The sequence below is a fragment of the Eumetopias jubatus genome, unplaced genomic scaffold (genome assembly GCF_037043125.1).
Source record: "Eumetopias jubatus isolate StellerSeaLion01/CBP00866 unplaced genomic scaffold, mEumJub1_p1.0 scaffold_1, whole genome shotgun sequence".
NCBI classification, from domain to species: domain Eukaryota; kingdom Metazoa; phylum Chordata; class Mammalia; order Carnivora; family Otariidae; genus Eumetopias; species Eumetopias jubatus.
In genome coordinates this window covers 167,834,364-167,851,075 of record NW_028274807.1, presented here as the reverse complement: position 1 = coordinate 167,851,075, position 16,712 = coordinate 167,834,364, and positions in this window count along the sequence as shown.

Below are 16,712 nucleotides of genomic sequence, written 5' to 3'. Positions count from 1 at the left end.
GATATTTTCCCCTGAGTAGATGGTGATGAAGTTGCAAAGGCATTTAACGGACATTTCCCAAACATCAGGTTAATTTCAGCGCTTATTTTTCCCTCCCGAGAGCCTGATATACTGGATTTAGCAGTGAATTCAAGTAAGTCCTTGCTTTGGAATACTTTTGTTCCTATACCCATTTCTAAGGAACGAGAAATGCCTTCTGTTCTCATCAGCACTGGCAGAGGGCTTCATTCTTTAGGGAGTTTTAGGGGAAAGATCTCAAGAAAAGAAAAAAATCTATCTTCATTTTAAATTGATTCTTTTCGTCTGTGGCCTGAAGCCTTTTCTGCCTCTTTGCCCATGCTTCGAAATTAAAATCCTACATGATGCCAAAGGAAGATGAAATGTTAAAGACAGCTTCTTCTGACTCCTAACTCCTTTTCTATTCTAAAATCCGGGGGGCGAGGGGGGGTGGGTGTTAAAGTAATTTACAGAGGCCAAGAATTAAGGCAGAAAAAAAAGGTGAGGATTCAAAAATGAACAAGGCTCTTTAAAATTGAAATGCATACTTCCTCCTGACATTTCCCTTCTCCCTCTTTTAATTATGTGGAATTGAGTTAGTCAATGACTGGGTTTCCTGAATCCACAATTACAGCCCTGTGCCAGGACATCCTAGGGACAGACCATTACTCCATCCTGGTCCCAGGGTTCTAGGTGAGTGAGCGTTCCAAGATGGGCCTGGGAATTCCAGCAGCATTGGGAGGAGGTGAAAGTTGTCTTTTTCTTGCCCTTGGAAGTTGTATCATAATATCATTAAAAAGCAAAATTCAAATGAATAAAATTTAAAGATCTTACTGGCTTTATTCAGCAATTCATGAATCAGACAGTATCCCATCTACTAGATAAAAAGAACCTCCGAGGAACTTTACAAAATGGGGAAAGGTATTTATAGGCAGAAGGGAGCCCCAGAACACGAAGTTATTCTTGGCAACAAAATGTTACTGCCAGGTTACTTTCACTATAGGGAATGGCAGGGCTCTATCAGGCAGATACTCACTAGTGCTGATCAGGTAGTACCAGATTGACTGGTTTGAAATTCCATCCCTGGGTGAGCTGAAACTGAATCTGGGTTTGGTGATGTGGGGCTTAGCATAAGCAACTTCATTTTGGGTCTTTTGTCTTGTTTTTAACACATTAATTGATAGTCTCTCACACAAATTACAGATTAAAGTTATAAACTACTCAGGTGAGGATTAAGTGATTTTGACTTTCTCCCTGGGCCTCAGTTTCCCCATATGTAAAATGAGAGGGCTGGTCAAGATCATCTACTCTCTGAGATCTCATCCTTCTAGTTTTCCAGAATTTGATGATCTATGCCATCTGAGAACCTAATTCTAGGAGGTAAAACACACCTGCCCCACTCCATGGTGGGATGAGGGAGGGGTTTTCCTTAAGCACCCCCGATGGGATAGATTATATTTACCCATCACCTTACCTATTGTACATACCTATCAATAAAATGTGTTGAGAAAATGATTAATGGATTCCCCAAGAACATCCCCCAGTAAATTAATCACTAGGGTCAGACCCTTGCTTCCCAGAATAATATTTTTGTGACAATCTGGCTACAGGAGGGCTGTGTGTGAGGAAGCATGGTATTCATACATGTGGGATTATTCTTCCCGAAAGAAAGCAATGACGGAGATAAAGCATGACAACGGATGTGACAACACAACCCCTATTAAGGAAGTGGCATAAATAAATGTATTCTCGATCTGTAGACACTGTTGGCCTAGGTGAAGACACAACAAGACATAACCGAGACAAAAAGCATTCTTTGGGAATAACTGAGCTTGGAATAAAAGCAGCCTGTTCTTTTGCAGAAGAAAAGGTTTATTGAGAACCGTGATCTTTGGAATCTGTGACTTCTTTTGGAGAAGCAGGGCCCCAAGGAGCTGAGAGTCATTTCAAAGTGGTTGTTATCCTCCAAACAAACAGAGCAATTGGGATTCTCATGTTGTCTCTCTTACAGATGGGGTTCAGAGGTTCAGAGAGGGTGAGGGGCTGGCCCAAGGCACCCAGCTGGTTAAAGGTCAGTGTGGCTGGCATGAAGGATGAGGCAAGCCTAGAGAGGTCCACCTGAACCAGACCACAGCCTTAGGCTGGCAGCCTTAGGAAGGGGCTTTGTACTCTCTCCCTCAGAGTGCTGGAAACCGGGGGGCGGGGAGAGGGGGTTATCTGAAGGTTACCTGTGATGAGCGATAACATATGTGCATCAGCAGGAGGAAGGATGGGAAGGAGGCAAGGGGCAGGAGGCAGACGGGATAAGAGCCCCCTTGAGAGCCAGTCTGGCCTGAACAGGAAGATGGCCGGGTTGACATGGCAAGGACGGGCGACTTGCCCAAGGTCCCGTTGCCATCAGAAATGAAGTCGGACCAAAACTTCAGTCTCTTGTAGACCAAGCCACTTCCTGTGTCCTGAAGGGCCTGAGCAGCACTGAAAAAGTGCTGGAGATAAAAGCCAGAAGGACCTTCTGGTGAAGGCGAGGGCAAGGGGGTGTGGTCTGAGGAAAGGGGATAAGGGAGAGGACTTGAGACAGTCCCCGGGGACCATTTAGGAAGTCTGTGTAGATTCACACCAGCCACCAAAGGAAACTAAGCTCTTGCCACCCCTACCCTGTGTCTGTCAGTCCATCTCTGGGAGCACGGAGGAACCTGAGGGAAATTCCAGTGACCCGACAGCTCCAAACACAAACACTGCCCTAAGCCCCAGGCAGCCCCATCTCTCCTCCTACACCAATTCCAACAGCCTACTCACTTTCTTTTTTATTAAAAAAAAAAAAAGGCATTTCTTCCCAGAGGGGCATCCAACAAAACATCCTTTCTTCTTGGAATGTTGAGCACATTTTCACAAAATGTACTATTTCCTGTGCTCTGTTATGCACATTCATTCGGTAAATATTTTCTTAGCACCTGCTGTAGGTGACCCTGAATGGAACCCAGGACTTAAACCGGACCAACCAGTGCTCCTGAGGATGGGTGAGAAAATCAGGAGGAGCGTAAGGACTGGAATTCCTGCCTGAATTCAGAGTTCCAATCGCACTGACAGCAAGCCCCCACCCCTCCTTGGCCTCGGTTTCCTCTCCTTAAAATGAGGGCACTGGACAATCTCTAAGGTCCCCTCCAGCCCTGTCTGTCATTTTCTAAGTCTGGGCGGCCAAACACACGGAGCAAAGCAGCGGGCACAGAACGGGCTGCATGGGGAAACCTCCTCAGTAGCAGGGGTGGCTAGGGCACGTAGTAGGTCCTCAGGAAACCCAGGTAGGAAGAGTGTGGAAACTCCGGCCAGGAGAGGAAGTCTTCAACAACTGAAAACAGCATTTTTCACCTCTCAGACTGTGAGACTGAACAAGAGAAATACCTCGGGGGGGGGGGGGCACCTGGGTCTCTCAAACAATGCAGATGGGAATGCATTTGGGGACAGTCTCCTTAGAAGGAAATAGGACAGTGTGTATCAAAGGCCTTGAAAACCTGGATACTATTTGATGCAGCAAATGAATCCTTCTGGTGACAGAACTTCAGGACACAACTGGACAAGAAGGCAAAGAGATGTGTATACAGATGTTCATCGAGCATTGTTGATAACGGTCAAAAGCGGTGAATGGGACAAGACCGCTGTTATGTACCTCCAGGGAAAGACCGCCTAGAAGGGACAAATGACAGGGTGGATCTGTGTTCACTGACGTGCAATGGGGGTGTGTGTGTCGTGCGTGCATCTGAGAGAGAGGAAGAAGAAGATGATGAAGGAGGAGGAGGAGGGGGAGGAGGAGATGGAGGGGAGAAAGGAGGACAAGAATTATCGATAAAGGATGTTACAAATAAATTAACAGCAGTTATCTCTGGTGGGTAGGGTCATGGATGGACATGATACTTTGATGGTCTGTACCTTCTAATATTCATAGTACATATGGATTTTTTTGCAATCTGAAAAGAGTGAATTCTGTTTTCCAAAAGCCTTATCACAGACTGACGGGAGTAACTCCAGACTCCAGCCCTCTGCTTTGCCTCCACAGTGCTCTCCCTCACCTACTGGAGAAGTCGGGGCATTCCCTGCAAGTGTTCTCAAGCATCCTAGGCCTTGGGTGGGGCTGGCAGCCGGCTGGGGTCCTGGTCCCGCAGCAGGAACCCCACTGGAACGGAACAGCTGCTTTCTTCCATCCCCTCGCCCAGCTCTTCCCGAAGCTGTCAAGCACGCAGCACTTTCTCTCCACTTGTAAGATGCTGTGACACTTCATCAACCATGTCCTAAAGGGCCATGCTCCAGCAACATGTCCTCACAAGAAAGATGCACCAGACCAGGCCGGGACAGCCAAGGTCCCTCAGCCTGTATTCCTGGAGGCAGCCCATGTGCAGGAGCTTTTCCCTAAAAGCCACATCCCAGAGCTGAGCCAGGACAGCCGAGCTGAGGGCAAGACCCCAGGATTCTGGAGCGCTAGGACGAGGAAGAACACAGATACACATCTCAGTTCATTTCCCGTAGGGCGGATGTGAGGGCTGGAAAGGAGGAAGGGCCTCTGATGTCACCCAGTGAAACAGAGGCTGAGCTCCCATCTGTACACCAGGCTCAGGGTGCTGGTTAAGCTCCCCACTGACCAAACCGCTCCTCCAACATGGCACAGACACCACACTCCCAGTCCCCAGCAGACTCTTAATTCCACCCCACAGCCCCTTGCAGGCCCCTGGCCTGCCCGTCTACCTCCTCTGCGCCCACAAAACTCTGCTCCCTGCAGCAAGCCAGGCTCCATGGGCAGGACTCCTGACACTCCCTCCCCTCGAGTAGCCTGCCCCCTACTGGGAGTGCCCTTCCTGCTCATCCCTTTGTCAAATTCCACACCTTGCCCCCTTTACAGATGGAGAAACTGAGGCTCGCAACAGGAAGTGACTGCCTAAGATTGCCCCGATCACCAGTATCAGACCAGATCTCTGACCCCTCCTCATCAGTTGCCCCTTTTCTGAGAACTGAGTTCTGGAACTCTGGACCTGGGTGCCAGAGAGTGGACACTCCCTTTGCTCCCTCCAAAATGGATGACCCTAAAGCCTCAGCTCTCCCGAGGTCTCCTTATTTCTGCCTTCAGGGGACCCTCAGAGTTCAAGGCTGGCGGAGGAGGATTCAGTGAACTGGCTCATGCAGGCTCGCCTTGCATAGACACAGAGCTCCTGGATCCAGCGTTGCATGGAGGGGTGAGGCAGGCCTGCTGCCACCTGCTCACGGTGTTACCCTGAGAGACAGCCTCAGCCTCTCTGTGCCTCAGTTAACTCAATTAACAAGCGATGACGGTGATAATACCCATGTGCTCCGGTTACTATGGCTACAGAACTAATGGGCCCAAGATGTAGGCTTTAAAACAACATTTATGCCACTCACAAAATGATGGCTTGGCCAGGATAGCCCGTCTCTGCTTCATTCAACATCAGTTGGAACGACTCAAAGGCTAGGGTTGGAATCCTCTATGGCTCGTGAAGGCTTGGTCTCCCGCAGACAGCGGTGGGTTCTGGTGGGGACCAGAGCTGGGGCTGTAGTTAGAGCCCCTGCAAATGGGCTCCCACGCTACCTCATGCATGGCAGTTGGGTTCCAAAGGCCAGCTTCCTATGTGAGAGAGACACAGAGAGAGAGAGAGAGAGACAGACAGACAGGATAAAGATCTGGAAAGAAGCCGTATCACCAGAAGTCACATCCTCTCCCTCTACCACATTCCTTTCAACAAGGTGGTATCAAAGTCCCACTCACAGTCAGGAGGAGGAGAACTATGCTCTGCCTCTTTCAGGGGGAGGTGCTAGAGGCAAATGAGACCAAAAGTATTTCTGTGCCATCTTTGGAAAGTACACAATCACACCAGGTCACTGAGGGGTTCAGGAAGACTCAATGGAACAAGACCTAGAGTGGCCCGTGGCCCGTGGTGGGTACCACGGTGGTCGCTGCCTACAAGAATGTGCAGGAGTCTGGACGCTACAGCTTGGAAACCGATGGCCCTGCCCTGAAGATGAAGGTGGAATCTGTCCTCTCTACCCCAAGCCCAAAAGCTCAAGGCTCACGGCAGCACCCTCATTTGAGTGAAGCAGAGCCTGCTTATGATAAGAGCCCCAGAAAACCCTGTTAGTGAGAGTTCTCCCCATGTGCCTCCACCCCCCACACACATCCCATCCCAAAATTATTGCTGAAGGTCGCAGATTAGGAGCCAAGGGTATTGGTCCTCAAGAAACCACACAGTCCTACACAAGACCCAGAGTACCGAGGCAAGCCACCTGGAAAGGAGACAGAAACCTCTGCCAACTGTAGGGCCACTTCCAGAAAGCAGAGGTCTTCTAGGCCAGCAGAAACGGTCCCTGGCACACTGTTACTCCTAGCCCACCCAGGGGGCCTGGGAAGCCTTGTCCGAGGCCAAATTGTGATGAGGGGGGAAGGGTCCACCCTCTCTTAACAAGTCTTCCCCTGCCCCTGCCGATGAAGACCACACCACTCAAATTTCAGCTGAAAATACCCCAAATATCACTGCTCTCAGAGGGCTTTGGTTGTGACCTCACAGTGCATTTCTAATGGTGGAAAATCAGGCAAGTGACAGAGAACACAAGCAAGGGCCCTGCCTAGCCGCCCACCCCCCACCCCCCACACACACATCCCAGCAGCCCTGAGCGCCTCGCACAACACGAACAGGCCGCCAGGAACCAGATCAAACACAACATGTCGGGGCCGGAGAGAACTCTAGAAATCATCCTACACATCCCCTTTGTTTCTGAGAGAATCAAAATGAGGTCCAGAATGGGAGAAAAAAAAAAAAATGGCCCTCCTCTGCTGACTCCTTGCAGGGCCAGGGCCCCTGGGCTGAAGCTGTGATTCATGCCCAGGTGGGTGGCCCCGGGCCATGAGCCCTACGGGGCCAGGCCTGGGCATCCACTCAGATGAGCTGGTTCAAAGACTGCCTGCAACTGGGGGAGAGGCAGTCCTGAGATCCTTGGGTCCAGCCCCAGGGGGTAGGCCCAGTTTCCTAACCTGTAGGACCCAGTGCCAAGTGAGGGGCAGAAAATTCCCCTTTCCAGTGAAAGGAAAGTGAAAATGCAGAGCCCCTTGGTCAAACACTATTACGAATTTCAAGACAGTGAGAGAAGAGTGTTAAAGCAAGTGTGGGGCGCTCTGAGGATGGGGCCGACGCTGAGGCATAGACTGCATGCCCGTGAAGCCAGCCTTCCAGAAGCTTCCTGCGAACCATCCACCCCATCCCTCCGAAGCACCTCTTGGAGCTGTCCTCCCTCCATGACCTCCATGCCACGCTCCATGTCCTCCCTCCGACCTCCATGCCACGCTCCACTTCAAGCTGCCCCTCACACACACTCCCCAGGCTGCCCCTCCCACCTGCTCTCCAGACAGCAGCCAGAGTTGCTTTTGATTTGTTTTTTTTTTTTAAGATTTATTTATTTGAGAGACAGAGAAAAAGACAGCATGGGGGAGAGGGACAGAGGAAAAGGGAGAGAGAGTCTCAAGCCAGTCCATGCTGAGCAGGGAGCCCGACGCAAGCCCAGTGTCACCGCCCTGAGATCACCACCAGAGCCAAAGCCCAGAGTCAGGGGATTAACTGACCATGCCACCCAGGTGCCCCGAAAGTCACCTTTGAAAATGCCACATGTGATGACATCATCCTCTGTTGGTAACAGTTCCGTGTCTTTCCCTGGGGCATAAAGACCAAATGCTTTAACACAGCCCATGGCACCCGAGGGACCCAGCCCCTGCCACCAGGCAACCTTGGCTTGTGCCACCCTCTTTGCAATTCTCTGAGCTTCTGCCACTGCCAAGTTCCCTCTTGCTCGTGTGTCATATCCCAACAAACCCACCACGTCCTCCTAAGCCCGTCAGGACCCCGTGTGGTACTACAGACCTCTCCTTAGCACTTTGCACTGGTGTGATTTCACCTGTGTGTGGGGGGGGGGGGGTGAATAATGCCTGTCCCCAGAGGCAGAAGCCAGGTCTGGCGGCATTTACCACTACCCCCCCACCACCCCCCGTGCCTAACAAGGTGTGTGTGCACAAGTCCCGTGATAAATGACTTGACTAATAACCCAGTGCCACATACATGGAAATGCCAGGGCTGACAGTGTGGCGTGCGTTCATACAGGCACGAGGATGTCTTCCCAACTGTAACAAGAAGACAAGAATACCTTCCTTTATCGAATGGTGCAAGGGTGAGAATGGGTATGAAAAGCAGCTGGTACAAGAGAGCAATTCAGTAAGTGTCTATTAAGTGTTTGTGGGGGAACACACACAGGCCTGGGGCAAGGGGCACATCTCTCTTGTGTCCCTGCCCCCAAGTATCTGGGATTCTAGGAAAAAGCTCTTGGAGTCACTTATTTCTCCTGCCACATCAGAGGTCTAATGCCATTTCCCTTCTTGAGGAATATCCATTTAAAGAGGGACTTCTGGGGCACCTGGGTGGCTCAGTCGTTAAGCATCTGCCTTCAGCTCAGGTCATGGCCCCAGGGTCCTGGGATGGAGCCCCGCATCGGGCTCCCTGATCAACAGGGAGTCTGCTTCTCCCTCTCCCGCTCCCCCTGCTTGTGTTCCCTCTCTCACTGTGTCTCTGTCAAATAAACAAACAAAATCTTAAAAAAAAAAAAAAAAGAAAAAAGAAAGAAAGAGGGACTTCTGGTAAATGAACTTGGGTTGCAAAAGTCCCCTCAGCCAGGCAGAGTATGTGGGTCGGGGAGGGAACGTTCAAATCCAGCTGGGACTAGTTCCAAACCCAGATCCCATTCTACGTCAGGTTGCCTTTTGGGGGAAATGTTTGACCCAACTGAATTAATTTTAGCCTCAGTGAGGTTTAGCCTAAACCCTAATTCGAATCTCACTTACCTAACTTGTGGTATCAAGAGAAGCAGGGTGGACACCTAACCCTACCCGTAGGCACAGAGATGCCCAGGCTGCATCCAGCTTTCTTGCTCCTGCAGAGCTTCCTGAAGTTCAGACTCAAAGAAAAGATTATCGAGTGGCCTGGTCAACTTTGACAGAAGGCGAGCTGCCCCTCCCTGCCAGGCCACCCGCCGGGGAAAGGAGCAGCAAGAGGGCTGCCGCTGAGCCTCTCCTGCAGCCTTACCTTGGCTTTGCCCTCCCAGGCAGGGTCTGCAGCACCCGGAGGTCCTGTCCGGCCTGGCAACAGCTGGGCATTGTGTGGCCCCCACCAACAGCTGTCCAGGGTGTCTGGAGAGGGAATGGCTGCCGCTTGCATCCAAAGGAGGCTGCAGGCAGAGGGAACTGAGCCCCTGCAGAAGCCGGGCTCCTCTGGCCTGCACAACGGAGACTCTGCAGGGAGCCGAAGAGCCTTTATAAAGAGGCCTAATCAGAACCACCTCCCATCTGTCCTGCTTTTGTTCTTCCTCAGAGCACATTCGGTCTATTCAGCTGTGAAAGCTTAAAAAACAATTCCTTGAGGTCCTTCAGTAGGAATCCCATTCCTCAGAAGAGGAAATTGAGACTAGGGAATGATTCTCTTCCGTGGCAGCAGGGCAGTCATACTGAGTGCTTGCTGTATGCTTCCTGAGAGCTCTGCGGGACTACCTCAGTTAAACTCGGGGGAGTGTAGCCCATTGCCAGCCTCAGCCTACAGGTAACACCTGGGAGCTAGGGAAAGCTACGTAACTTGTTCCAGGTGACACAGCTAGGAAAAAACAAACAAACAAACAAACAGCCTGGGTTTGAACCCAGGTTTGCGTGACTGCAAAGGCCGGGCACGAGGCTAGCCTGCCAGCCATTTCCCGGAAATGGCCCCTCTGGGAGGTTCCCACTCCACGTCCAGAGCAGCAAGACTCCAGTCATGCCTGGGCCCCGCCTGTCAAAGAGGCCACACCTGCCGCCAAGCCTTGTCCTAACGCCTCTCTCAGACCCCACACTGACACACAAGTCTGTGAACCCACAGCTCTCAAGGAAGTAGGGCCCAAAGCATGATGTCCAACCCACCTTTCCTGGAAAACGCTGCCGCCCCCATCATAAGTTCCCATTCCAAAAAACTAACCACACAGAGATGTTTACTAAAACACAACCTTAGCTCTGAGGGATTTACCGCTAGGAACTCCCAGGTGTGTGAAGTCCCAGGCACTGTTTCGGGCCCTTGAGATTGGGCTATGAGTAAGACAGACAAGGTCCCTGCCCTCGTGGAGCTTACGTTCCAGTGGGAGAGACCATAAGCAAATATACACATAGAACAGTAGGAGGGAGTAAGAACTCTGAAGAAGAAAAAAATCAAGGTAAGGGGATGGAGGGAGACTTGGCTGCTATTTTAGGTGAAGCGATCAGGGAAGGCCGATTTGAGGAGGTAACACTGGGCAAAGACTCGATAAACAGGGAGTTGGCTATGGGAGACGAGCATTTTAGGCAGCGAAAACTGCAAGTGCAAAGGCCCTGAGGCAGCAACAATGTGATGTAGCATGAAGGGCAGTGTGGCCAGAGTAGAGTGAACTGAGGGTACGGTAGTAAGAAATGAGGTCATGGAGGTCAAGGGCCGGATCATGGAGGGCCTCGTGAGCCCACAGAAGAATTTGGACTTCATTCTAAATGTAAGAGAAATTGGAAGTTTCGAGCGGGGTAATGATATAATCCTACAGATTTTTTTTTTTTTTTGCTTGAATAACGCAAATTTATTTTCTCACACTTCTGGACACTATACATTCATGATTAAGGTGTCAGCAGGTTTCTTTTTTCCCACTTTTATTGAGATATAATTGACATACAGCACTGTATGAGTTTAAGGTGTACAGCCTAATGACTTAATATTTATTGTGGGATAATTACCACAAAACATTTAGTTAGCCTCCATCATATACAGGTAACAAAGAAGAAGGAAAATATTTTTCCCCTCATCATGAGTAATTTTATGATTTACTCTCTTAGCAACTTTCAGATATACCATACAGTAGTGTCAACTGTTAGATCCCCAGTACTTGTCTTATAACTGGAGTTTTGTACATTTGAGCACCTCCATCCAATCCCCCCACCTTCTCTTGGTAACCACAAATCTGATCTTTTTCTATGAGTGTGGTTTTGTTTTTTTAGATTCCACATATAAGTGAGATCATACAATATTTGCCTTTCTCTGCCTGACTTACTTTTCTTAGCATAATGCATCAAGGTCCATCCATCCATGTTGTTGCAAATGGAAGGATTTTCTTCTTTTTTATGAGTGAAGAGTATTTTATATATATATGTGTATATATACATACACATATATATACATGTGTATCTCCACATTTTCTCTGTTTATCTGTCGATGGAATGATGAATATTTTCTATTATATGTATATTATATATATATATATATTTTTTTTTTTTTTTTAGAAAGGGGGATGGGGGCAGAGGGAGAGGGAGAATCTTAAGCAGGCTCCACACCCAGCACAGAGCCTGATACGGGGCTCAATCTCACGACCCTGAGATCACAACCTAAACCAAAATCAAGAGTCGGACAGACACTCAACCGACTGAGCCACCCAGGCGCCCAGAATGATGAATATTTTCAAAGATCACTATGCTAAGTAGACACATGACCACCAGAGAGTATACTGGTTTGGTACTGCTGCATAGCAAACAGCCACAAAAGCTCAATGGCATTTGATAAGACAGTTGTTCTCAAAGTTTTTAGTTTCAGGGCACCTTTATATACTTAAAAATTACCAAGGACCCCACCCCAAACAACTTTTGTTATATGTTATTTTTATTGATACTGGAGTGTATTAAAAATCTTAACTGTGAGAAATTTTTAAATATTAATTCCCTTTAAAATAACAATAATAAACCAATTACATGTTAACATACAAAACTTTTTTTTAAGATTTTATTTTTTTAAGTAATTTCTACACCCAAAGTGGGCTCCAACTCACAACCCCAAGATCAAGAGTCACACACTTTATTGAGTGAGCCAGCCAGGTGCCCGCCCCACCACCCCCCCCCCCGCAGCTTTTTTAAGATTTTATTTTTTTTTAGTAATCAAAACTTTATTTTTAGTTTTAGTTAGAGAGAGAGAGAGAACGCGAGTGGGTAGGGGCAGAGGGAGAGAGAGAAGAGAATCTTAAGCAGGCTCCACCACAGCTCAGTCTCATCACCCTGAGATCATGACCTGAGCCGAAATCAAGACTCGGACACTTAACCAACTGAGCCACCCAGGTGCCCCAGTAATCAAAACTTTTTAATTAAAACCACAGCATTTTATTAAAACCACTGCACCAAAACAAAACAAATATATAGCATTATTTGCATTTTTGCAAATCTCTTCACGATCTGGCTCAAAAGAAGGCAATTGAATTATGGTATCTGTTTCTACATTCAATCAGGTGCAATATGAAGTTCTGGTTGAGGAACAGGATGAAAAAGGAGACTTACTCACATGTAGTTAGAAAAAGGAAGAGTATTTTAACAGCTTTTTCAGTATTGTGGACTTTCTTCTTTGGTACTACACTAAAACTCAACACGTCATTGTTTCAAAAAGGCTAGTAGCAATGTGGGAACTGAATCTAAATGAACTTTTAACACACTGATACATCAAAACCCACTGATTGATCTTGACCATTAAATGCATATTTACCCATGCATGATTTCATAACAACCTGCATTAGTCAGTTGAAAAATATTGGTTCGCTGAGTTTATATAGATCTTCTAAATGTTGATAAATTTCCTCAAACAACATTCTAAAACTCACATTCATTAATATCACCAATGATCTCATCGGGAGTGTCTTTAGGTATTAGGAGGCCATCAAACTCAGCGAGTTATGTACAAGTTTTCAGAAGTTCTAATTTTCCATTCAAAGCTCTAATTTAATCCTTGTCAACATATCCTGTAAACTCTTTTCTTTGAAGTGACAAGTCCATTTCATTCATTTTTGAGAAAGGGTCTGAGAGATACCCAAATATGAACACTCATAGTTTGTTTTCACTAGTTCTTTCCAGTAAAAACTATGTTCCATGAAAAAAGCAGCTAGTCCAACTGACAACTCAAGCAACCAACTGCACCGGTGCATCTCCTTGTCACAGCCCCCATACATCATATGCAGAAGTGCTTTGTGCCTACTTCCTATCTCATCACCCGGACTATGAAAGAGCAGTGTGCTCAAAAGTTGATATTTAACAAAATCAGTATTTTTTCCTGCTTCATCCAGAACATTTTTAAGTGGAACTGGCATTTTTTACTCTAAGTATGTGGCATTGAAGAATAAAATGACTACTACTGGAAAGCGGTACCAGGGCCTCAATTCATATTCAAGTACCAGCAGTTTTACCCACCTGTGGTAGGCAGAATAATGCCCCACCACCAAGATGTCCATGACCTAATCCTTAGGACCTGTGAATCTCTTCTGTTGCACGGCAAGGTGAAATTAAAGTCACTGGTCAGCCAACCTTGAGATGCGGGATATTTTACTGGGTCATGTGGGTGGACCCAATGTAATCACAAGGTTCCTTATAGATGAAAGAGGGTAGGGAGCAGAGTCCGTGTCAGTGTCAGAGAGAGACCGTAGGATGCTACACTGCTATCTTTGAAGATGGAGGAAGGAGGCACCAACCAAAAAGTGCAGGTGGCCTAGAAGCTGGAAAAGACAAGGGAACAGTCTCCTGGAGAGCCTCCAGAAGGAATGCAGCCCTAGGAATGAAACCTAGCTGTTAGCCCAGGGAGATCCATTCCCAACTTCTGACCTCCAAAACTGTAAGGTTTATGGGATTTTATGTCATTTATGGGATTTTAAGTCATTTGGAACATTTTCCTCAATTCATGATGAAACTTCATACTCATTAGCATACTCCCCATTTCTCTGCAAACGTCCAGCTCTAGGCAACCACTCATGTATTTTCCATATCTATGGATTGCCTGGTCATTTCATAACCAGGAACCATGGAATCATGCGATATGTGGTCTTTTATATCTTTTTTTTACCTCATGTCATGGTTTCATGGTTCATCCACTGCTGCAGCATGTGTCACAGTATTACATTTCTTTTTATTGCTAAATACTATTCAATTGTGTAGCCGTTTTGCCATTCAGTTGATGGATATTTGGGTTGTTTCCTCTTTTGGGCTCTACAGTAGCCCCCCCTTATCTGTGGGGGATAAGTTCCAAGACCCCCAGTGGATGACTGAAATCATGGATCGTACCGACCCTAAATATACTAGTTTAATTTATAAGTTAGGCACAGTAAGAGATTAACAACAATAATGAATAGAATAATCCTAACAATATACTACAATAAAAGTTATTATGCGAACGTGGTCTCTCTCCCAAAATATCTTATTGTACTGTTCTCATCCTTCTTCTTGTGATGGTGTGAGATGATAAAATGCCTACGTGATGAGATGAAGCGAGGGGAATGACACAGGCACAGCGATGTAGCGTCAGGCTACTATTGACCTGACCATATGTCAGAAGGAGGATCATTTGCTTCTGGACTACGGTTGACCATTAGTAACATGACATCATGGAAAGCATACCACAGATAAGGAAGGACTACTATGATGAATATTACCATCATAAACATTTGTGTGCAAGTTTTTCTATGAACACATATTTTCAGTTTTCTTGGGCATACATCTGGGAGTGAAAATGCTGGGGCATATGATAACTCTATGTTTTGTTTTGTTTTTTTAAAGATTTTATTTATTTATTTGACAGACAGAGACACAGTGAGAGAGGAAACACAAGCAGGGGGAGTGGGAGAGGGAGAAGCAAGCTTCCCGCGGAGCAGGGAGCCCGAGGTGGGGCTCGATCCCAGGACCCTGAGATCATGACCTGAGCCAAAGGCAGACGCTAAACGACTGAGCCACCCAGGCACCCCTGATAACTCTATGTTTAACATGTTAAGGAATGTCCCCACTGTTCTCCAAAGTGGCTGCAACATTTTACATTCCCACTAACAGGGCATGAGGGTTCCGTTTTCTCCATACCCTCGTCGACACTTGTTATTATCTCTCTTTTGATTATAGCCATCTTGCTGGATGTGAAGTGATACCTTATTGTGCTTTTGAACTGCACTATCCTGATGGCTAGTGATGTTGAGCATCTTCTTGTGTGTTTACCGGCTATCTGCCTATCTTATCTGGTTAACTGTCTATTCATCCTCTGCCCATTTTTTTAAATTGGGCTATCTTTTTGTTATTGCATTATAAACATTCTTTATACATTCTAGAAACACCTCCCTTGTCAGAAATATGACTTGTAAATATTTTGTCCTATTCTGTGAGTTGTCTTTTTCACTTTCTTGATAGTGTTCTTTGAAGCATGAAAGTTTTCAATTTTGATGAAGGGCTATCTATTTATCTATTTTTTTCTTTGGTCACTTGTGATTTTGGTGTCATACCTAAGACACTACTGCTAAATCCAAGGTCATAAAGATTTATGCGTATGGTTTCTTTTAAGATTTTTATGGTGTTAGCTCTTACATGTAAGGTCTTTGATGCACTGTGAGTTAATTTTTGCACCTGGTATGAGACAGGGGTTTGAATTCATTCTCGAGCATCTGGATATCCAGTTTTCTCAGAACCATTTGTTGAAAAGACTATTCTTTCTCCATTGAATGGCCTTGGAAGCCTTGTAGAAAACCAACTGACCATAATGATGATGGCTTATTTCTGGACCCTCAACGATAATCCATTTACTTACATGTCTATCCTTATACTGGTACCAAACTGTCTTGATAACTGTAGCTTTGTAGTAAGTTTTAAAATGGAGAAGGGTGAGTTCTCCAACCTTGTTCTTTTTGGTTTTTGGCTATCCTGGGCCCTTTACATTTCTCTATGAATTTTAGAATCAGCTTATCAATCAGCTGGAATTTTGATACAGACTGCGCTGAATCTGTAGATCAACTTGGAGAGTATTGCCTTCTTAGCATTAGTAAGTTTTCTGATCCATGAAAATGGGATGTCTTTCCATTTTTTATGCTAATGTAAATGGAATCACTTTCTTAATTTCACATTCAGATTGTTCACTGCAAGTGTATAGAAATACAAATATTTTTATATATGGATCTTGTATTCTGCAACCTTGATAAACTCTTCTATTTTTTCTAATGGTTTTTTAGTGAGGTGTTCTGACTAGAGCCTGCTGTATGGTGTTGAATAGAAGTGGTGAGAGCAAACCTCCTTGTCCTGTTCCTGGTCTTAGGAGGAAAGCATTCGATGTTTCACTATTAAATATGAGGTTAGCTGTGGGATTTTTGTGTTTGGGGGAAGTTCCCTCCATTCCTAGTTTGTGAATATTTTTATCAGAAGAGGTGTTATTCTATCAAATGTTTCTTCTGCATCCATTGAGATGACTGTTTTTTCCTTTATTTCCTTTTACTCTATTGATATGGTATATTACATTATTTGATTTTCTGATGTTAAACCAATCTTGAATTCCTGGGATAAATCCCACTTGGTCATGATGTGTAAGGTTTGTTTTTTAATATGTTTGTAGATTCAGTTTCCTAGTTTTTTTTTTCTTCTTCCTTGAGGATTTTTTTTTTTTTTTTGGCCCCTTTTCCTAAGATATATTCGTCTGTAGTTTTCTTCTCCCGTGACATCTTTACCTGGTCTTGGTATCAGAGTAATGCTGACCCCATAGAATGAGTTGGGAAATGTGCTCTCCTCTTCTGTTCTTGGAAGTTTGTAAAAAATTGACATTAATTATTCTTTAAATATATGGTAGAATTCATAAATGAAGCCTTCTGGATCTGGTCTC